Raw genomic sequence first — 10,519 nt, forward strand, 5'->3', positions numbered from 1 at the left:
TGGTTTTGAGGCTGAAGGCAGCAGGAAAACCTGCAGCCCCCCAGGTCTGTGGGGCTACGCAAGCGGTTCCCAAAGACCTTTAAAACAAGGCATAGTTTTCCCTGCTGGCTCTTTGAGCGTGGGACCCATCTCCAGACATATGGCCATTTTTGTGCCTGGCGTGGCGCCAAGTGGGAAAGGGTGGTTTTGAGGCTGAAGGCAGCAGGAAATCCTGCAGCCGCCAGGTCTGTGGGGCTACACAAGCGGTTCCCAAAGAGCTTTAGAACAAGGCATAGTTTTCCCTGCTGGCTCTTTGGGCGTGGGGCCCATTTCCAGACATATGGCCATTTTTGTGCCTGGTGCGGCGCCAAGTGGGAAAAGGTGGTTTTGAGGCTGAAGGCAGCAGGAAAGCCTGCAGCCCCCAGGTGTGTGGGGCTACGCATTCGCTTCCCAAAGAGCTATCGAACAAGGCATAGTTTTCCCTGCTGGCTCTTTGGGCGGGGGACCCATCTCCAGCCATATGGCCATTTTTGTGCCTGGCGCGGTGCCAAGTGGGAAAGGGTTGTCTTGAGGCTGAAGGCAGCAGGAAAGCCTGCAGCCCCCAGGTCTGTGGGCCTACGCAAGCGGTTCCCAAAGAGCTTTAGAACAAGGCATAGTTTTCCCTGCTGGCTCTTTGGGCTTGGGACCCATTGCCAGACAGATGGCCATTTTTGTATCTGGAGTGGCGCCAAGTGGGAAAGGGTGGGTTTGAGGCTGCAGGCAGCAGGAAAGTCTGCAAACCCAAGGTGTGTGAGGCCACGCCAGCGGTTCCCAAAGAGCTTTAGAACAAGGCATAGTTTTCCCTGATCGCTCTTTGGGCGTGGGACCAATCTCCAGCCATATGGCCATTTTTGAGCCTGGCGCGGCGCCAAGTGGGAAAGGGTGGTTTTGAGGCTGAAGGCAGCAGGAAAGCCTGCAGCCCCCAGGTCTGTGTGGCCACGCAAGCTGTTCCCAAGAGCTTTAGAACAAGGCATAGTTTTCCCTGATGGCTCTTTGGGCGTCGGACCAGTCTGCAGACATATGGCCATTTTTGTGCCTCACACGGCGCCAAGTGGGAAAGGGTGGTTAGAGGCTGAAGGCAGCAGGAAAGCCTGCAGCCCCCATGTCTGTGTTGCTACGCAAGCTGTTCCCAAAGAGCTTTAGGACAAGGCATAGTTTTCCCTGCTGGCTCTTTGGGCATGGGACACATCTCCAGACATATGGCCATTTTTGTGCCTGGCGCGGCGCCAAGTGATAAAGGGTGGTTTGGAGGGTGAAGGCAGCAGGAAAGCCCGCAGGCTTCAGGTGTCTTGGTCTCCGCAAGCGGTTCCCAAAGAGCTTTAGAACAAGGCATAGTTTTCCCTGCTGGCTCTTTTGGCGTTGGAGCAGTCTCCAGACATATGGCCATTTTTATGCCTGGCGCGGTGCCAAGTGGGAAAGGGTGGTTTTGAGGCTGCAGGCAGCAGGAAAGCCTGCAGCCGCCAGGTGTGTGGGGCTACACATTCGGTTCCCAAAGAGCTTTAGTACAGGGCATAGTTTCCCCTGCTGGCTCTTTGGGCGTGGGACCAATCTCCAGACATATGGCCATTTTTGGACCTGGCGGGGCGCCAAGTGGGAAAGGGTGGTTTTGAGGCTGAAGGCAGCAGGAAAGCCTGCAGCCCCCAGGTCTGTGGGGCCACGCAAGCGGTTCCCAAAGAGCTTTAGAACAAGGCATAGTTTTCCCTGATGGCTCTTTGGGCGTGGGACCCATTTCCAGACACATGGCCTTTTCTGTGCGTGGTGCTCCTCCAAGTGGGAAAGGGTGGTTTTGAGGCTGCAGGCAGCAGGAAAGCCTGCAGCCGCCAGGTCTGTGGGGCTACGCAAGCGGTTCCCAAAGAGCTTTAGAACAAGGCATAGTTTTCCCTGCTGGCTCTTTTGGCGTGGGACCAATCTCCAGACATATGGCCATTTTTATGCCTGGCACAGCGCCAAGTTGGAAAGGGTTTTTTGAGGCTGAAGGCGCCAGGAAAGCCTGCAGCCCCCAGGTCTGTGGGGCTACGCAAGCGGTTCCAAAAAGAGCTTTAGAACAAGGCATAGTTTTCCCTGATGGCTCTTTGGGCGTGGGACCAGTCTGCAGACATATGGCCATTTTTGTGCCTCACACGGCGCCAAGTGGGAAAGGGTGGTTAGAGGCTGAAGGCAGCAGGAAAGCCTGCAGCCCCCATGTCTGTGTTGCTACGCAAGCTGTTCCCAAAGAGCTTTAGAACAAGGCATAGTTTTCCCCCCTGGCTCTTTGGGCGTGGGACACATCTCCAGACATATGGCCACTCTTGAGCCTGGCGCGGTGCCAAGTGGGAAAATGTGGTTTTGAGGCTGAAGGCGCCAAGAAAGCCTGCAGCCCCCAGGTCTGTGGGGCTACGCAAGCGGTTCCCAAAGAGCTTTAGAACAAGGCATAGTTTTCCCTGATGGCTCTTTGGGTGTGGGACCAATCTCCAGACATATGGCCATTTTTGTGCCTGGCACGGTGCCAAGTGGGAAAGGGTGGTTTTGAGGCTGAAGGCAGCAGGAAAGCCTGCAGCCCCCAGGTCTGTGGGCCTACGCAAGCGGTTCCCAAAGAGCATTAGAACAAGGCATAGTTTTCCCTGCTGGCTCTTTGGGCGTGGGACCCATCTACAGACATATGGCCATTTTTGTGCCTGGCGCGGCGCCAAGTGGGAAAGGGTGGTTTTGAGGCTGAAGGCAGCAGGAAAGCCTGCAGGCTTCAGGTGTCTGGGTCTCCGCAAGCGGTTCCCAAAGAGCTTTAGAACAAGGCATTGTTTTCCCTGCTGGCTCTTTGGGCGTTGGAGCAGTCTCCAGACATATGGCCATTTTTGTGACTGGCGCGGTGCCAAGTGGGAAAGGGTGGTTTTGAGGCTGAAGGCAGCAGGAAAACCTGCAGCCCCCCAGGTCTGTGGGGCTACGCAAGCGGTTCCCAAAGACCTTTAAAACAAGGCATAGTTTTCCCTGCTGGCTCTTTGAGCGTGGGACCCATCTCCAGACATATGGCCATTTTTGTGCCTGGCGTGGCGCCAAGTGGGAAAGGGTGGTTTTGAGGCTGAAGGCAGCAGGAAATCCTGCAGCCGCCAGGTCTGTGGGGCTACGCAAGCGGTTCCCAAAGAGCTTTAGAACAAGGCATAGTTTACCCTGCTGGCTCTTTGGGCGTGGCACCCATCTCCAGACCTATGGCCATTTTTGTGCCTGGCGCGGTGCCAAGTTGGAAAGGATTTTTTTGAGGCTGAAGGCGCCAGGAAAGCCTGCAGCCCCCAGGTGTGTGGGGCTACGCAAGCGGTTCCCAAAGAGCTTTAGAACAAGGCATAGTTTTCCCTGCCGGCTCTTTGGGCGGGGGACCCATCTCCAGCCATATGGCCATTTTTGTGCCTGGCGCGGTGCCAAGTGGGAAAGGGTTGTTTTGAGGCTGAAGGCAGCAGGAAAGCCTGCAGCCCCCAGGTCTGTGGGCCTACGCAAGCGGTTCCCAAAGAGCTTTAGAACAAGGCATAGTTTTCCCTGCTGGCTCTTTGGGCTTGGGACACATTGCCAGACAGATGGCCATTTTTGTATCTGGAGTGGCGCCAAGTGGGAAAGGGTGGGTTTGAGGCTGCAGGCAGCAGGAAAGTCTGCAGACCCAAGGTGTGTGAGGCCACGCCAGCGGTTCCCAAAGAGCTTTAGAACAAGGCATAGTTTTCCCTGCTCGCTCTTTGGGCGTGGGACCAATCTCCAGCCATATGGCCATTTTTGTGCCTGGCGCGGCGCCAAGTGGGAAAGGGTGGTTTTGAGGCTGAAGGCAGCAGGAAAGCCTGCAGCCCCCAGGTCTGTGGGGCCACGCAAGCTGTTCCCCAAGAGCTTTAGAACAAGGCATAGTTTTCCCTGATGGCTCTTTGGGCGTCGGACCAGTCTGCAGACATATGGCCATTTTTGTGCCTCACACGGCGCCAAGTGGGAAAGGGTGGTTAGAGGCTGAAGGCAGCAGGAAAGCCTGCAGCCCCCATGTCTGTGTTGCTACGCAACCTGTTCCCAAAGAGCTTTAGAACAAGGCATAGTTTTCCCTGATGGCTCCTTGGGCATGGGACCCATCTCCAGACATATGGCCATTTTTGTGCCTGGCGCGGTGCCAAGTGGGAAAGGGTGGTTTTGAGGCTGAAGGCGCCAGGAAAGCCTGCAGCCCCCAGGTCTGTGGGCCTACGCAAGCTGTTCCCAAAGAGCTTTAGAACAAGGCATAGTTTTCCCTGCTGGCTCTTTGGGCGTGGGACCCATCTCCAGACATATGGCCATTTTTGTGCCTGGCGCGGTGCCAAGTGGGAAAGAGTGGTTTTCAGGCTGAAGGCAGCAGGAAAGCCTGCAGCCCCCAGGTCTGTGGGGCTACGCAAGCGGTTCCCAAAGAGCTTTAGAACAAGGCATAGTTTTCCCTGCCGGCTCTTTGGGCGTGGGACCCATCTCCAGACATATGGCCATTTTTGTGCCTGGCGCGGCGCCAAGTGATAAAGGGTGGTTTGGAGGGTGAAGGCAGCAGGAAAGCCCGCAGGCTTCAGGTGTCTTGGTCTCCGCAAGCGGTTCCCAAAGAGCTTTAGAACAAGGCATAGTTTTCCCTGCTGGCTCTTTTGGCGTTGGAGCAGTCTCCAGACATATGGCCATTTTTGTGCCTGGCGCGGTGCCAAGTGGGAAAGGGTGGTTTTGAGGCTGCAAGCAGCAGGAAAGCCTGCAGCCGCCAGGTGTGTGGGGCTACACATTCGGTTCCCAAAGAGCTTTAGTACAGGGCATAGTTTCCCCTGCTGGCTCTTTGGGCGTGGGACCAATCTCCAGACATATGGCCATTTTTGGACCTGGCGGGGCGCCAAGTGGGAAAGGGTGGTTTTGAGGCTGAAGGCAGCAGGAAAGCCTGCAGCCCCCAGGTGTGTGGGGCCACGCAAGCGGTTCCCAAAGAGCTTTAGAACAAGGCATAGTTTTCCCTGATGGCTCTTTGGGCGTGGCACCCATTTCCAGACACATGGCCTTTTCTGTGCGTGGTGCTCCTCCAAGTGGGAAAGGGTGGTTTTGAGGCCGCAGGCAGCAGGAAAGCCTGCAGCCCCCAGGTCTGTGGGGCTACGCAAGCGGTTCCCAAAGAGCTTTAGAACAAGGCATAGTTTTCCCTGATGGCTCTTTGGGCGTGGGACCAGTCTGCAGACATATGGCCATTTTTGTGCCTCACACGGCGCCAAGTGGGAAAGGGTGGTTAGAGGCTGAAGGCAGCAGGAAAGCCTGCAGCCCCCATGTCTGTGTTGCTACGCAAGCTGTTCCCAAAGAGCTTTAGAACAAGGCATAGTTTTCCCCCCTGGCTCTTTGGGCGTGGGACACATCTCCAGACATATGGCCACTCTTGAGCCTGGCGCGGTGCCAAGTGGGAAAATGTGGTTTTGAGGCTGAAGGCGCCAAGAAAGCCTGCAGCCCCCAGGTCTGTGGGGCTACGCAAGCGGTTCCCAAAGAGCTTTAGAACAAGGCATAGTTTTCCCTGATGGCTCTTTGGGCGTGGGACCAATCTCCAGATATATGGCCATTTTTGTGTCTGGCACGGTGCCAAGTGGGAAAGGGTGGTTTTGAGGCTGAAGGCAGCAGGAAAGCCTGAAGCCCCCAGGTCTGTGGGCCTACGCAAGCGGTTCCCAAAGAGCTTTAGAACAAGGCATAGTTTTCCCTGCTGGCTCTTTGGGCGTGGCACCCATCTCCAGACGTATGGCCATTTTTGTGCCTGGCGCGGTGCCAAGTGGGAAAGGGTGGTTAGAGGCTCAAGGCAGCAGGAAAGCCTGCAGCCCCCAGGTCTGTGTTGCTACGCAAGCGGTTCCCAAAGAGCTTTAGAACAAGGCATAGTTTTCCCTGCTGGCTCTTTGGGCGTGGGACACATCTCCAGACATATGGCCACTCTTGAGCCTGGCGCGGTGCCAAGTAGGAAAGGGTGGTTTTGAAGCTGAAGGCGCCAGGAAAGCCTGCAGCCCCCAGGTGTGTGGGGCTACGCAAGCGGTCCCAAAGAGCTTTAGAACAAGGCATAGTTTTCCCTGCTGGCTCTTTGGGCGTGGGACCCATCTCCAGACATATGGCCATTTTTGTATCTGGCAGGGTGCCAAGTGGGAAAGGGTGGTTTTGAGGCTGCAGGCAGCAGGAAAGCCTGCAGACCCAAGGTGTGTGAGGCCACGCAAGCGGTTCCCAAAGAGATTTAGAACAAGGCATAGTTTTCCCTGCTGGCTCTTTGGGCGTGGGACCCATCTCCAGACATATGGCCTTTTCTGTGCGTGGTGCTGCTCCAAGTGCGAAAGGGTGGTTTTGAGGCTGAACGCAGCAGGAAAGCCTGCAGCCCCCAGGTGTGTGGGGCTACGCAAGCGGTTCCCAAAGAGCTTTAGAACAAGGCATAGTTTTCCCTGATGGCTCTTTGGGCGTGGGACCAATCTCCAGATATATGGCCATTTTTGTGCCTGGCACGGTGCCAAGTGGGAAAGGGTGGTTTTGAGGCTGAAGGCAGCAGGAAAGCCTGCAGCCCCCAGGTCTGTGGGCCTACGCAAGCGGTTCCCAAAGAGCATTAGAACAAGGCATAGTTTTCCCTGCTGGCTCTTTGGGCGTGGGACCCATCTACAGACATATGGCCATTTTTGTGCCTGGCGCGGCGCCAAGTGGGAAAGGGTGGTTTTGAGGCTGAAGGCAGCAGGAAAGCCTGCAGGCTTCAGGTGTCTGGGTCTCCGCAAGCGGTTCCCAAAGAGCTTTAGAACAAGGCATTGTTTTCCCTGCTGGCTCTTTGGGCGTTGGAGCAGTCTCCAGACATATGGCCATTTTTGTGCCTGGCGTGGCGCCAAGTGGGAAAGGGTGGTTTTGAGGCTGAAGGCAGCAGGAAATCCTGCAGCCGCCAGGTCTGTGGGGCTACGCAAGCGGTTCCCAAAGAGCTTTAGAACAAGGCATAGTTTTCCCTGCTGGCTCTTTGGGCGTGGGACCCATCTCCAGACATATGGCCATTTTTGTGCCTGGTGCGGCGCCAAGTGGGAAAAGGTGGTTTTCAGGCTGAAGGCAGCAGGAAAGCCTGCAGCCCCCAGGTCTGTGGGGCTACGCATTCGCTTCCCAAAGAGCTTTAGAACAAGGCATAGTTTACCCTGCTGGCTCTTTGGGCGTGGCACCCATCTCCAGACCTATGGCCATTTTTGTGCCTGGCGCGGTGCCAAGTTGGAAAGGATTTTTTTGAGGCTGAAGGCGCCAGGAAAGCCTGCAGCCCCCAGGTGTGTGGGGCTACGCATTCGCTTCCCAAAGAGCTATCGAACAAGGCATAGTTTTCCCTGCTGGCTCTTTGGGCGGGGGACCCATCTCCAGCCATATGGCCATTTTTGTGCCTGGCGCGGTGCCAAGTGGGAAAGGGTTGTTTTGAGGCTGAAGGCAGCAGGAAAGCCTGCAGCCCCCAGGTCTGTGGGCCTACGCAAGCGGTTCCCAAAGAGCTTTAGAACAAGGCATAGTTTTCCCTGCTGGCTCTTTGGGCTTGGGACCCATTGCCAGACAGATGGCCATTTTTGTATCTGGAGTGGCGCCAAGTGGGAAAGGGTGGGTTTGAGGCTGCAGGCAGCAGGAAAGTCTGCAGACCCAAGGTGTGTGAGGCCACGCCAGCGGTTCCCAAAGAGCTTTAGAACAAGGCATAGTTTTCCCTGCTCGCTCTTTGGGCGTGGGACCAATCTCCAGCCATATGGCCATTTTTGTGCCTGGCGCGGCGCCAAGTGGGAAAGGGTGGTTTTGAGGCTGAAGGCAGCAGGAAAGCCTGCAGCCCCCAGGTCTGTGGGGCCACGCAAGCTGTTCCCCAAGAGCTTTAGAACAAGGCATAGTTTTCCCTGATGGCTCTTTGGGCGTCGGACCAGTCTGCAGACATATGGCCATTTTTGTGCCTCACACGGCGCCAAGTGGGAAAGGGTGGTTAGAGGCTGAAGGCAGCAGGAAAGCCTGCAGCCCCCATGTCTGTGTTGCTACGCAACCTGTTCCCAAAGAGCTTTAGAACAAGGCATAGTTTTCCCTGCTGGCTCTTTGGGCATGGGACACATCTCCAGACATATGGCCACTCTTGAGCCTGGCGCGGTGCCAAGTGGGAAAATGTGGTTTTGAGGCTGAAGGCGCCAAGAAAGCCTGCAGCCCCCAGGTCTGTGGGCCTACGCAAGCGGTTCCCAAAGAGCTTTAGAACAAGGCATAGTTTTCCCTGATGGCTCTTTGGGCGTGGGACCCATCTACAGACATATGGCCATTTTTGTGCCTGGCGCGGTGCCAAGTGGGAAAGGGTGGTTTTGAGGCTGAAGGCGCCAGGAAAGCCTGCAGCCCCCAGGTCTGTGGGCCTACGCAAGCTGTTCCCAAAGAGCTTTAGAACAAGGCATAGTTTTCCCTGCTGGCTCTTTGGGCGTGGGACCCATCTCCAGACATATGGCCATTTTTGTGCCTGGCGCGGTGCCAAGTGGGAAAGGGTGGTTTTCAGGCTGAAGGCAGCAGGAAAGCCTGCAGCCCCCAGGTCTGTGGGGCTACGCAAGCGGTTCCCAAAGAGCTTTAGAACAAGGCATAGTTTTCCCTGCCGGCTATTTGGGCGTGGGACCCATCTCCAGACATATGGCCATTTTTGTGCCTGGCGCGGCGCCAAGTGATAAAGGGTGGTTTGGAGGGTGAAGGCAGCAGGAAAGCCCGCAGGCTTCAGGTGTCTTGGTCTCCGCAAGCGGTTCCCAAAGAGCTTTAGAACAAGGCATAGTTTTCCCTGCTGGCTCTTTTGGCGTTGGAGCAGTCTCCAGACATATGGCCATTTTTGTGCCTGGCGCGGTGCCAAGTGGGAAAGGGTGGTTTTGAGGCTGCAGGCAGCAGGAAACCTGCAGCCGCCAGGTCTGTGGGGCCACGCAAGCGGTTCCCAAAGAGCTTTAGAACAAGGCATAGTTTTCCCTGATGGCTCTTTGGGCGTGGGACCCATTTCCAGACACATGGCCTTTTCTGTGCGTGGTGCTCCTCCAAGTGGGAAAGGGTGGTTTTGAGGCTGCAGGCAGCAGGAAAGCCTGCAGCCCCCAGGTCTGTGGGGCTACGCAAGCGGTTCCCAAAGAGCTTTAGAACAAGGCATAGTTTTCCCTGCTGGCTCTTTGGGCGTGGGACCAATCTCCAGACATATGGCCATTTTTATGCCTGGCACAGCGCCAAGTTGGAAAGGGTTTTTTGAGGCTGAAGGCGCCAGGAAAGCCTGCAGCCCCCAGGTCTGTGGGGCTACGCAAGCGGTTCCCAAAGAGCTTTAGAACAAGGCATAGTTTTCCCTGATGGCTCTTTGGGCGTGGGACCAATCTCCAGATATATGGCCATTTTTGTGTCTGGCACGGTGCCAAGTGGGAAAGGGTGGTTTTGAGGCTGAAGGCAGCAGGAAAGCCTGCAGCCCCCAGGTCTGTGGGCCTACGCAAGCGGTTCCCAAAGAGCTTTAGAACAAGGCATAGTTTTCCCTGCTGGCTCTTTGGGCGTGGCACCCATCTCCAGACGTATGGCCATTTTTGTGCCTGGCGCGGTGCCAAGTGGGAAAGGGTGGTTAGAGGCTCAAGGCAGCAGGAAAGCCTGCAGCCCCCAGGTCTGTGTTGCTACGCAAGCTGTTCCCAAAGAGCTTTAGAACAAGGCATAGTTTTCCCTGCTGGCTCTTTGGGCGTGGGACACATCTCCAGACTTATGGCCACTCTTGAGTCTGGTGCGGTGCCAAGTGGGAAAATGTGGTTTTGAGGCTGAAGGCGCCAGGAAAGCCTGCAGCCCCCAGGTCTGTGGGGCTACGCAAGCGGTTCCCAAAGAGCTTTAGAACAAGGCATAGTTTTCCCTGCTGGCTCTTTGGGCGTCGGACCAATCTCCAGACATATGGCCATTTTTATGCCTGGCGCAGCGCCAAGTTGGAAAGGGTTTTTTGAGGCTGAAGGCGCCAGGAAAGCCTGCAGCCCCCAGGTCTGTGGGGCTACGCAAGCGGTTCCAAAAAGAGCTTTAGAACAAGGCATAGTTTTCCCTGATGGCTCTTTGGGCGTGGGACCAGTCTGCAGACATATGGCCATTTTTGTGCCTCACACGGCGCCAAGTGGGAAAGGGTGGTTAGAGGCTGAAGGCAGTAGGAAAGCCTGCAGCCCCCATGTCTGTGTTGCTACGCAAGCTGTTCCCAAAGAGCTTTAGAACAAGGCATAGTTTTCCCCCCTGGCTCTTTGGGCGTGGGACACATCTCCAGACATATGGCCACTCTTGAGCCTGGCGCGGTGCCAAGTGGGAAAATGTGGTTTTGAGGCTGAAGGCGCCAAGAAAGCCTGCAGCCCCCAGGTCTGTGGGGCTACGCAAGCGGTTCCCAAAGAGCTTTAGAACAAGGCATAGTTTTCCCTGATGGCTCTTTGGGCGTGGGACCAATCTCCAGACATATGGCCATTTTTATGCCTGGCGCAGCGCCAAGTGGGAAAGGGTTTTTTGAGGCTGAAGGCAGCAGGAAAGCCTGCAGCCCCTAGGTCTGTGGGGCTACGCAAGCGGTTCCCAAAGAGCTTTAGAACAAGGC

This window comes from Rissa tridactyla, chromosome 9, assembly GCF_028500815.1.
Source record: "Rissa tridactyla isolate bRisTri1 chromosome 9, bRisTri1.patW.cur.20221130, whole genome shotgun sequence".
NCBI classification, from domain to species: Eukaryota; Metazoa; Chordata; class Aves; order Charadriiformes; family Laridae; genus Rissa; species Rissa tridactyla.